Raw genomic sequence first — 12,437 nt, 5'->3', positions numbered from 1 at the left:
ACTTTATACTCCTTTAGGAAAAGTACGGTACAATGGCTCCAGTGCTATATGAAAACAGAGGGAATTATGGTTCTATTTCTGGCTTAGAAAATTATTTAACTTTTACCTTGAACAAATAGCATATATTTTCCAGCCTCAATTTTTTCATTTGTCCTTTCATTCATTCACCAATTTTTTAATGAGGGCCTACAGTGTGATAGGCATGGTTATAAAGTGATGAAATCAGAAACAGTCTTTGCCTTATTAGAAATTATATAACGGGAGAAAGAAGTAAACAAAAATACAATATCAGATTGTGAAAGATTTTGGAGGAAAAGAACAGGATGCTATGAGGGAGAACCAGGGGGCTGATGGCAAACCAATCTTAGGTTTGCTGGTTAGAAAAGTCTCTCTGGGGAAGTGACATTTGAGCAGAGACTTGAAGGCTGAATAGGAGATGGCAAGTTTCAAGAGAAGAAAGGAGGAAGGCTGTGCCAGGACAAGGACCCAACACCTACAGAGGCCCTGGTGAGAAGGATGTGGCATGTTTGAGGGAACCTAGAGGAAGCTGATGTGGTTGTAGCTTAAGAAACAGGGGAGTGGTCATAGGCTGGGCCAAGGTTTGAGAGGCTTAGATCAGTCCAGGGCCTCTCAAACCTCAGTCATGTTCAGGGGATTGGGTTTTATTGTAAGTCATATGGGAAGCCATTGAGTTTTAGATGAGAAGGGACACGAGCCTTCAGGCTGCTGTGTGGAGAATGGATTGAAGGGAGACCAATTAAGACACTAAATACATTGTCCAATTGACAACAATGGTGGTGGACTTTCCTTTAGGGTTCACAGTGTAAATGGAGAGAAGGGGAAGGATCCAGGATGTATTATAAAGGCAGAATGGACAAAACTCATTAATAAATTGAATGTGGGGATGAAGGCAAAAGAGCTGTCAAGGATGATTCCCAGGTTTCTGGTTTAAGTAACTGGTGGACTGAAGTGTGCCATTATTGAGATGGAGAAGGCTGGGAGTGATGATAATACCTGTTCCCCTCTGTTGCTTTGAGACTGCATCTGGAAAGGTCTGGATATTTCCTGGGGTTGGTTAGTATATAAACAAGACTAGTTATGGAGATTATATTTTGGTTTAGCATGATATATATCAATGGCATTGCTGCTAATGCTTATAAAGGTAATGGCAAACTTCTTTAAAAATTCAAATAATGGATTTTTTTTCACTAGGAAGTCATATCTTGGAAAATTTTGAATATTAAATAATACATGCTCCTGGATTGTGAGGGAAACAGTGGATTTAAAGAAAAACCTTTAATTGGTATGTAGCAGACATTGAAAGAATTTGATACATAAATTGCAATTTTGTACAAACAAATTCCTTTGGAGATAGGGCATCAGTGTGAGTTATTAGAATTTGGGAAAAAGTAAAGAGCCGATTATTCTGAGTCAGCAAGGACTTGGTCATACGTTGAGTTCTAAGAACATCATTTTATCTTAAAATTCATATGGAGTCTCAAAGGACCCCAAATAGCCAAAACAATCTTGAAGAAGAACAAAGTTGGAGGTCTCACACTTCCTGGTCTCAAAACTGACTACATAGCTAAGGTAAAAATAGCGTGGTACTAGCATAGAGTGGACATGTAAACCAGTGGAATAGAATAGAGAGCCAGAAATAAGCTCCTGCTTAAATGGTCACATGATTTTTTACAAGGGTGCCAAGACCATTCAATGGAGAAAGGACCGTCTTTTCAACAAATATGCTGGGAAACGTGGATATCTATATGCAAAAGAATGAAGTTGGACCTTATACCATAAACATTAACACAAAATGGGTCAAAGACCCATAAGACCCAAAACTTTAAAATGCTTTGAAGAAGGCATAGAAGAAAAGCTTCATGACATTGGATTTGGCAATAATTTCTGAAATATGACACCAAAAAGCACAGGCAACAAAAGAGAAAATAGATAAATTGGACTTCATCAAAATTAAAGACTTTTGCACATCAAAGGACTGTATCAACAGAGTGAAAATGCAACCCACAGAATATTTGCAAATCATATATCTGATAAAGCATTGATATTCAGAATATATGAAACATTATTACAACTCAACAACAAAAAGCAAACAGCCCAATTAAGAAATAGACAAATGACTTGAGTAGGCATTTCTCCAAGTAAGATATAGATAACCTATACACATATGGAAGATGCTCAACATCATGAATAATTATAGAAATGCAAAGCAAAATCACAGTAAGGTTCCACTTCACACCCATTGGGATGGTCATTATAAAAAATCCAGAAAATAACAAGCGTCGGTGGGGCTGTGACGAAATTGGAACCCTTGTGTATTGCTGTTGGGAAGGTAAAATGTTGCAGCCACCGTGGCAGTTTCTCAAAAAAAGTAAAAATAGAATTACCATATGATCCAGAAATTTCACTTCTTGGTATTTACCCCAAAGAATTGCAGCAGGGACGTGAGCAGATATTTGTACACCCTTGTTCATAGCAGCAGTATTCACAATAGCCAAAAAGGTGGAAGCAATCCAAGTGTCCATTGACCGATGAATAGATTTTTTTAAATGTGGCATATATATACAGAGGAATGTTGTTATCCTTACCAAGGGAGCAAATTCTGACATATGCTATAGCATGAATGAACCTTTAGGACATCATGGTAAGTGAGATAAGACAGTCACAAAAGGGCAAATATTGTATGATTCCACTGATATGAAGTACCTCAAGTAGTCAGATTCATAGGGACAGAAAATAAAATGGTGGTTACCAGGGAGAGGGAGGATAGGAGAATGGGGAGTTATTGTTTAACAGGTATGCAGTTTCCGTTGGGAAGATGAAACAGTTCTGGAGACGGATAATGTGATGGTGACACAACAATGTGAATGTACTTAATGCCACTGAACTGCACACTTAAAAATGGTTAAAATGGGGCTTCCCTGGTGGCGCAGTGGTTGAGAGTCCGCCTGCCGGTTCGTGCCCCGGTCCGGGAAGATCCCACATGCCGCGGAGTGGCTGGGCCCGTGAGCCATGGCCACTGAGCCTGCGTGTCCGGAGCCTGTGCTCCGCAACGGAAGAGGCCACAGCAGTGAGAGCCCCACTTACCGCAAAAAAAAAAAAAAAAAAAAAAAGTTAAAATGATAAATTTTATGTTATATATGTTTTACTACAATAAACAAAGAAAAATAGGCGGTGAGCAGGAATTGGTCCACAAGCCATAGTTTGTGGACCCCTCATCTATGTGAACTCTTGATTTCACCAGCAGTGTGTCCGTGTGTGTTAACCTAATTGTGGTTTTCCTTTAGGGATAGTACCAGCCTTATAGAATTAGGGTAAGCTTAAATAAGATAATGTAGTATTTACCAAATTCCCTGATGACAGGAATCCCAAGGAGTGCTTGTTTCCAGCTTCAGCCCAGACCCAGTGAAGCAATCTCCAAGGGTAGGAGTCTAGAAGCTAAAGAAACACTAGGAAAATTTGGGAAGTATTGAAAACAATGCACGTTAAAATACTTAGCAAGTCCCCTTGCCATAGGAAATGGTCAGTAAAGAAATGTAGTTTGTTTTTTACCTTAAATCCTTAACTCCTTTGACCCTGTTTCCATAGTAGAGCCTTTTGCTATTGTACTACTTTTTTTTTTTTTTGTATTCCTAATGTCCAAGGTTCACTTTGAATTTTCACAAAGGGTAAGAAAGTGCATTCTGCAAACTGTTGGACAGCGAGCCTGTTGCCCCAGGAAAGATTCTCTAAGACACATTATCGAAGGTGTCATTTAAAAGAAAAAGAAAACTTGCCTCTCTGAGTCAAAGGTTGCAGACTGGAATGCCCACTGGGGCCAGGCAGCAACCCCCATGGATGAGGCAGACCCTGTTGGAATTGTGGAGCACTATAGAGTGCCTGGCTTTTTGGAAGGGAGCCCTGTATGTCCATTGTATTACACTGTATGAATACATACAGTGTATCCCACTCAGCATCTGCCCTTTATTGCTGTATACAGCTTTCCAAGAGAAGATGGAAATCTCAACTTTTAAAATGTTACTAGCACATTTTTTTTTTTTTTTTACTAGCACATTTTGATTGTTTTTCTTAGCCTATTGGCCTCAAGGTTCCTACCGTGGACCAATTCATTCGATGATGGTTAAGTTCCCATTTCTCTGTTTGAGTCTTACGGGTAAATGACCAGTAAAAGAGAAGTCCTTGCTTCCAGGAACCCGAAGGGAGAGGGACAGGTGACGACCAGGCCCACCTCTGATGGACAGGAATTCGAGCTGGGGTGGTGATGGTGGTGGGTGAGTACAGTGACAACACTATGGAAAGACCCTTCCTCAGTTAGAAGGTGAGGCTCCTCTGTCTGGCACAGTCTTCTTGGTTGAGAGATGCCCTAATACCTACCCAGCCCCATTTGGTTTCCCTGGACAGGGCCCTTGACAGGAATCCAGTACAAGCACATCCTAGTCTGGGGGGCTCACTAACATTTCACCCCCTGGGTGGGGCAAATCCCTCAATTGTGAGGCCACCTGGGAGCCAGCTGGAGGCGAGGGTCTGGAATAAGGAAGTGGGTAGTTAGTGTAACCTTCTTCATTATTCACAATACTAAAAATTAGGATTCCTAAACATCTTTAGTTCCCAGCATTGGTTGGTCAATTCACCCATACCTGTGGCTGAGTTAAAGACTTTTAAATAGCTTGTGTTTAATTCTTCTGGCCAGTTTAGAAGGCATTTTGCAACAACTGGAAGTCAGCATATTTCACAAATCAATTCTCCCTCCCTCCCTCCCTCCCTTCCTTCCTTCCTACCTCCCTCCCTCCCTCCCTCCCTCCCTTCCTTCCTTCCTCCCTCCCTCCCTCCCTCCCTCCCTCCCTTCCTTCCTTCCTTTTTTGACAGTTGTTGGTCTGACTGATCAAGATAACTCAGTGGTTACAGAGTGTCTGACTTTTAGGCAGACATTTGGGAAGGTCCCTCACAATACCCTTTTGGAGAAGAGTAGAAATATAAGTTGTGTAATAGGACAAGAAGCCTTTTTATCAGAGACTTGGATGGAAAAAAAAAGACATGCTTATCAAATTTGTGGATAAAGCTTGACAAGATAACTAACATATTAGGCAATGGAATTGAGACACAAGATTTCTATGGAATGAGTCCTGAGCCTAACAGAACAGACTCTGTCAGGGTTTACTCCAGTCACAATGAGAACATGCGGCTTCCTGACGGGCTGTGCTACCTGCTGTATCGGAAATACCCTTGATCACTTCCCCTCTGCAGTTTCCTTGGCTACCTTCTTCTTGCTTTTTGAGACCCAGCTTGAGCGTTGCTGTCTGTTGTAAACCACTTCTCAAGCTCTCCCCTATGTGGGTTGACTGAGGATGATTTGCTGAATTCTTAGCACTCTTGTGCTTACTTTTTTTTTTTTTTAACATCTTTATTGGAGTATAATTGCTTTACAATGCTGTGTTAGTTTCCGCTTTATAACAAAGTGAATCAGCTATACATATATATATATCCCCATATCTCCTCCCTCTTGCATCTCCCTCCCACCCTCCCTATCCCACCCCTCTAAGTGGTCACAAAGCACCGAACTGATCTCCCTGTGCTATGTGGCTGCTTCCCACTAGCTATCTAATTTACATTTGGTGGTGTATATTATGTTGATGCCACTCTCTCACTTTGTTGCAGCTTACCCTTCCCCCTCCCCATATCCTAAAGTCCATTCTCTACATCTGCGTCTTTATTCCAGTCCTGCCCCTGGGTTCTTCAGAACCTTTTTTTTTTTTTTTTTAGATTCCATATACATGTGTTAGCATACAGTATTTGTTTTTCTCTTTCTGACTTACTTCACTCTGTGTGACAGACTCTAGGTCCATCCACCTCACTACAAATAACTCAATTTCGTTTCTTTCTATGACTGAGTAATATTCCATCGTATATATGTGCCACATCTTCTTTATCCATTCATCTGTCGATGGACACTTAGGTTGCTTCCATATCCTGGCTATTGTAAATAGTGCAGCAATGAACATTGTGGTACGTGACTCTTTTTGAATTATGGCTTTCTTAGGGTATATGCCCAGTAGTGGGATTGCTGGGTCGTATGGTAGTTCTACTTTTAGTTTTTTTAAGGAACCTCCATACTGTTCTCCATAGTGGCTGTATCAATTTACATTCCCACCAACAGTGCAAGAGGGTTCCCTTTTCTCCACACCCTCTCCAGTATTTATTGTTTATAGATTTTTTGATGATGGCCATTCTGACTGGTGTGAGATGATACCTAATTGTAGTTTTGATTTGCATTTCTCTAATGATTAATGATGTTGAGCATCCTTTCATGTGTTTGTTGGCAATCTGTATATCTCCTTTGGAGAAATGTCTGTTTAGGTCTTCTGCCCATTTTTGCATTGGGTTGTTTGTTTTTGTAATATTGAGCTGCATGAGCTGCTTGTAAATTTTGGAGATTAATCATTTGTCAGTTGCTTCATTTGCAAATATTTTCTCCCGTTCTGAGGGTTATCTTTTGGTCTTGTTTATGTTTTCCTTTGCTATGCAAAAGCTTTTAAGTTTCATTAGGTCCTGTTTGTTTATTTTTGTTTTTATTTCCATTTCTCTAGGAGGTGGGTCAAAAAGGATCTTGCTGTGATTTATGTCATAGAGTGTTCTGCCTATGTTTTCCTCTAAGAGTTTGATAGTGTCTGGCCTTACATTTAGTTCTTTAATCCATTTTGAGTTTATTTTTGTGTATGGTGTTAGGGAGTGTTCTAATTTCCTTCTTTTACATGTAGCTGTCCAGTTTTCCCAGCACCACTTATTGAAGGGGCTGTCTTTTCTCCACTGTATATTCTTGCCTCCTTTATCAAAGATAAGGTGACCATATGTGTGTGGGTTTATCTCTGGGCTTTCTATCCTCTTCCATTGATCTATATTTCTGTTTTTGTGCCAGTACCATACTGTCTTGATTACTGTAGCTTTGTAGTATAGTCTGAAATCCGGGAGCCTGATTCCTCCACCTCCGTTTTTCTTTCTCAAGATTGCTTTGGCTTTGCGGGGTCTTTTGTGTTTCCATACAAATTGTGAAATCTTTTGTTCTAGTTCTGTGCTTACTTTTTTAACTCTCATCACACTGTAAGAAAATCAGGTTGTTTTGCTTGCCCTCCTTCCCCATCCCCCGCAGCTCTGAGCTTTTTGAAGTCAGAGACTGTTTATTTATCTAACTTTAGCACTAATAAAAATGCTAGACAAAATAGGTATTTAAGGTATTTAATGTGTTTGTTGAATGTATTTTTGACCTACACCTTGGTAAAAAAAAAAAAAAATAAAACAAAGGAACAAAACCCAATTGCACAGTTATAGGAAAAGGGAAATACGGCTTAGAAGTGGCATGTAAAATTTCATTTTATGAGTAGTGACTGGACGTCAAGGAGATTCATGTAAACTTCTCTGCATTAGTAAGAAGCACTGTGTTTAGAATGAGGCGGAGAATAAGCTTGCTCTGTTCTCAGCAGACCCCACCTACAGTCACTTTATAGTCCATCTCTGGTCACCATGCCTTAAAAGAGACATGGACCAATTGGAGTGTGTTCAGCAGCTTGGAGAAAAAGATGACTTGGGCAGTTTGATAACTTATTTCAAATATTTGAGTAATATTGTGAGAAAAGGGAATAGACTTGCACTTTGCAGATCAAGGGAAAGGCTGGGACCAGCTGGTACATTTTGCAGGGAAGGGGACTGTGGCTCCAAGGTTGGAGGTCGTGACTTCACTATGGTACCACTCCCCACAATCGTCCAGTGTGCAGCAGCTCAGCCACTCAGGGGCTGGTTGGGGCGAACAAAGAGGATTTAAAGATTGAATCAGGATTGATAAGTTCTATTGTAAATCTATGGGTAATGAAATCATACTACTTTTAGATTTTACATTTTTAGGTTGATATTTTATATGACATTTATGAAAGTGGGAAAGAACTGGGATGGTTTTTAAAGATGTTGCTGGGAGAGTTTTTCTTGTGGTCATGGGGCAAAAGAATAGTAGAACAAAACTTGGGGGTGGTAGCAACATGAAATTAGTTACCCGCCCTTGTTGTGATAGGAAATTAAACACAAAGTCCAGTTTTTAAGTTCCTAAATTCATTCTAAATAGCTGCTGTTTTGTACTATGAAGTACCTTTCTCTACGACAGAGGCTGCTCTGATTTAGTGCTGGAAAAAGCATTGGCTGGAGGCAAGTGCCAGGCCTGCTGTATATGGATAGTGGGGCTTTGGGCAGGTTCCTTGATGTCACTGGGTCTATGTCGTCATTTGTAAAGTAGTGACTGTATACCTACCACAAGAGTGTCCTTAAAGGTCATATAATGTTTTCTTTGCTCAAAGGCCTACTATTAGGCCTAGAACTCAGTAAACATTTACTGAAACAGAATCATGGGATTGCTGCTTTAAAAATAGCAGACATTGTAAGTCTGTGGGTAATGAAGTCATACTACTTTTAGATTTAGATTTTGCATTTTTGACATTTTATACAAGACCTTATGAAAGTTCTTAGGTGCACTTTCTTTTCTTTTTGTAAATTTTTTATTCTGAAATAATTATTGATCCACATATATTTGTAAGAAATAGTACAGAGACATCTCACATACCTTTGACCCAGTTTCTCCTAATGGTTATAATTTGCATAACTATAGTGCAGTATCAAAACTGGGAGATTGCCATTGATAAAATGAATCAATCTTATTTATATTTTGCTTCCAGTTTTACATGCACTCATTTGTATGTGTGTATACTATTTTGCTCTATGTAATTTTTGTCATATGTGTAGATTCATGTGAAAATACCAGAGTGTTCCATCTCAAGGATTCCTTGGGCTACCTGTTTATAGCTACATGCACTTACTTCTTCCTTCAACCTCTGGTCACCACTCATTCGTCCTCCATCTCTATAATTTTGTCATTTCAAGAATGTTATATATATAAATGGAATCATATACTATGCAATATTTTGAGATTGACTGTTTTTCACTCAGCACAGTTCCCTTGAGACTCATCCAAGTTGTTGCATGTATCAATAATTCATTCCTTTTTGAACCATCCTACACTGTTGGTGGGAATGTAAATTGGTGCAGCCACTATGGAGGACAGTATGGAGGTTCCTTGAAAAACTAAAAATAGAGCTACCATATGATCCAGCAATCCCATTCCTAGGCATATATCTGGAGAAAACCATTATCTGAAAAGATACATGTGCCGCAGTGTTCATTGCAGCACTATTTACAATAGCCAAGACATGGAAGCAACCTAAATGTCCATCTACAGATGAATAGATAAAGAAGATGTGGGGTGTGTGTTTGTGTGTGTGTATGTATATATAGTGGAATATTACTCAGCCATAAAAAAAGAACGAAATAGTGCCATTTGCAGCAACAGGGATGGACCTAGAGAGTATCATACTAAGTGAAGTAAGTCAGACAGAGAAAGACAAATATCATGTTATATCACTTATATGTGGAATCTAAAAAAAAGATACAAATGAACTTATTTCCAAAACAGAAATAGACTCACAGACATAGGAAACAAACTTATGGTTACCAAAGGGGAAAGGGGAGGGGAGGGATGGTTGAGGAATTTGGGATTAATAGATACACACTACTATATTTAAAATAAACAACAAGGACCAATTGTATAGCACAGAGAACTATATTCAGTATTGCTACTATATATAAAATAGATAACAAGGACCAACTGTATAGCACAGGGAACTATACTCAATATTTTTTAATAATCTATAATGGAGGGGCTTCCCTGGTGGCGCAGTGGTCGAGAATCCGCCTGCCAATGCAGGGGACATGGGTTTGAGCCTCGGTCCGGGAAGATCCCACATGCCACAGAGCAACTAAGCCCGTGTGCCACAACTACTTAGCCTGTGCTCTAGAGGCCGCGTGCCACAACTACTGAAGCCTGTGCACCTAGAGCCCGTGCTCCACAACAAGAGAAGCCACCGCAATGAAGAGTAACCTCCACTCACTGCAACTAGAGAAAGCCCATGTGCAGCAGCGAAGACCCAACGCAGCCAAAAATAAAATAAATAAAATAAATAAATTTTAAAGAAGATAATAATCTATAATGGAAAAGAATCTGAAAAAGAATACTTTGTACAGAGTATTCTTTGTATACCTGTATTTTGCTGTACACCTGAAACACTGTACATCAACTATAGTTAATTAAAATTTAAAAATTCCCTCCTTTTTATTGCTGAGTAGTATTTAATGATTTGGATGTACCATAGTTTGTTTACCTTTTCACTCATTGAAGGACATTTTGGTTGTTTCCAGTTTTTGGCTATTGAGAAAAATACAGCTTCTATGAATATTCGTGTACACATTTGTGTGTGTGTGTGTGTGTGTGTGTGTGAATGAATCTACCTTTTTATTTGCACTTTATTTTTTATTTTGTTAATTAGTTTGAGGTACTTAATATTTTTGGCTAATGAATAAGGAAAATATACAAGTTAGCGGTGACTAGAGATTCTGTCTTTGTTGGAGGTATTCCTCTTGGTCAAAATAGGAGTATTTTTGACATTTATGTCAGTGGAATAATTAAATAATATAACCTGACACACAGGAGCTTGTATATTGGCTACATGTACATCTAATGTATTAACATCATGTAACTATGCCAGCTGCTGGTTAGAGTGCACGACTGTATTTACACAGGAAAGATGTCTATATGCCAATGAAACACATTTGCTTATAGACTATCTCCCAAGAAACACCCTCTTCCCATTGCAACATGTGCTAGAATTTAATGTCTTATTACAAATAAGTACAAACATTTGCACAGTTTCCTCTTTGTACCCCCCTTCTCCAATTCAGAATGCACAGAAGTGTTAACTAGATAAACTCTTTGTCATATGTCCAGACCACATTGGTTCTTACTCATCCAGTATCACTAAATGAGAAAGTCTTTGCATGAGTGATCATTGGTAAAGTTACAGCAGCTAAACAATTGTTAAATACCATTAGCAAATCATAGATAGTGCTTACTATATAGCTTACTATATACCAGTCACTGTTCTATGCCACTGCTGCTTATTCATGTGAACTGATCTCCACTAAAACCTGGTGTGTTCACTATCAGTACTCTCATCTTATAGCTGGGAACACTGAGGCACAGGCGGTGATTACGTAACTTTTCCAAGGTCTTACCGCTGGTAATTGGCGAACCTGAGATGAATTCAATCTGGTTCCAGAGTCCATCTCTTAACTACTATACTCTTTGTTAGACTAGAATCAGTAAATCCAAATAAACCAACACGCCAAAATAAGATGTTTTTATTAAAATCGGGGTTCTGGATTCTTTACTTGTCAGAATGGAATAAGAACTTACAGCTTTCCTTGAACTAAACTAAATTTTTTGCAGAACTGTAGTGTGGTAGGCATTCCCAGCTAAAGCCTAAGTGTTGATCACCGTAGAATTAGCCTCATCAGGGCAGGTTCACTCAGGGTCTGTTTGGAAGAAGGGCTGCAAAACTCTTGAGAGTGAGCTTATTCCAAGCCAAGAGAATTAACAGCATGCTTGGTAGTTAGAAGTGAGGACCAATTTTGAGTACAACATACTGTTTGCTACTGAGATTTGCTTTTCAGCATGATGCTCATGAATTAATCTCTAGGAGACTGAGGGCTGAAGATGAAAACAGAAAAATTCATTTTCACTAAAAATTTAGTAGCACATTAAGAGCATAAGCGCCATTGCATTGGTGTCCATTAAAAAAGATCATGGTTCAAGAAATGGAAAGATGAATAAGGTGGGTACGGGGAATATGGAACTTTGGTACATTTAGGGCACTGACATATTAATAACACTTGTGGCTTTAGCCAAACACTGCCCCTTGCACCATGGGAACACTCAAGACCTTTCACAGCGGTACCGGGCAAAATCCAATGTCTGGGTCTCTGGCTGTAATGCCTGGGGGCAATGGATTCAATAGTAACTTGAGGCAGTGCTTTGCGTCCTTAGGGTACAGTGTCCTTGGCACAAAAATTAGCACCACGGACAGCAGATACTGGCAGCGTGCTAGGGCACCATCCTCACAGGGCTTTACTAAGTGGGAGGTTCAGCACTAGATACTCCAAACGGTGCTGAAGAAGTGTGCAGAAAAAATGGTGGGTACCAGGTGGAAGCAGACAGAATGAGTTTATTCTCAGAAAAGTTTGGGAATGGGGAAGGGGAACTTTTAGAGAATGGAGGCTCTCTTAAAGAAGGTAGGGCTACAGCTAGAGAGATACTGTTCATTACTATTAATGTAATAATAATATTGATAATAAAAATATTATTTTTTCTTTTTTTCCAGTTTTATTGTGATATAAATGACAAAACATAATACAAATTTAAGATGTACATAATAATGATTTGATATATGTATATATTACAAAGTGATTACCACAATAAGCTTAGTTAGCATCCA

General features: G+C 39.3%; 1 protein-coding gene across 15 annotated transcripts in view; it reads left to right on the top strand.

Moving 5' to 3' along the window:
• Nucleotides 1-12,437, top strand: part of NAV3 (neuron navigator 3) — a 1,262,224-nt gene that overhangs the window by 199,043 nt on the left and 1,050,744 nt on the right. Inside the window, exon 1 of one of the 15 annotated variants that reach the window (XM_079936004.1) lies at nucleotides 4,210-4,336. The exons of the other annotated variants lie outside the window; for them this stretch is intronic. The gene's annotated coding sequence lies outside the window, so the exon portion shown is untranslated. Of the gene's footprint in view, nucleotides 1-4,209; nucleotides 4,337-12,437 lie in introns of those variants that run through there. 15 annotated transcript variants of the gene reach the window in all.

The sequence above is a fragment of the Stenella coeruleoalba genome, assembly GCF_951394435.1.
Source record: "Stenella coeruleoalba genome assembly, chromosome: 11".
NCBI classification, from domain to species: Eukaryota; Metazoa; Chordata; class Mammalia; order Artiodactyla; family Delphinidae; genus Stenella; species Stenella coeruleoalba.
Note: the sequence above shows the minus strand (reverse complement) of the source record. Positions and strands in the feature narration are given on the sequence as shown.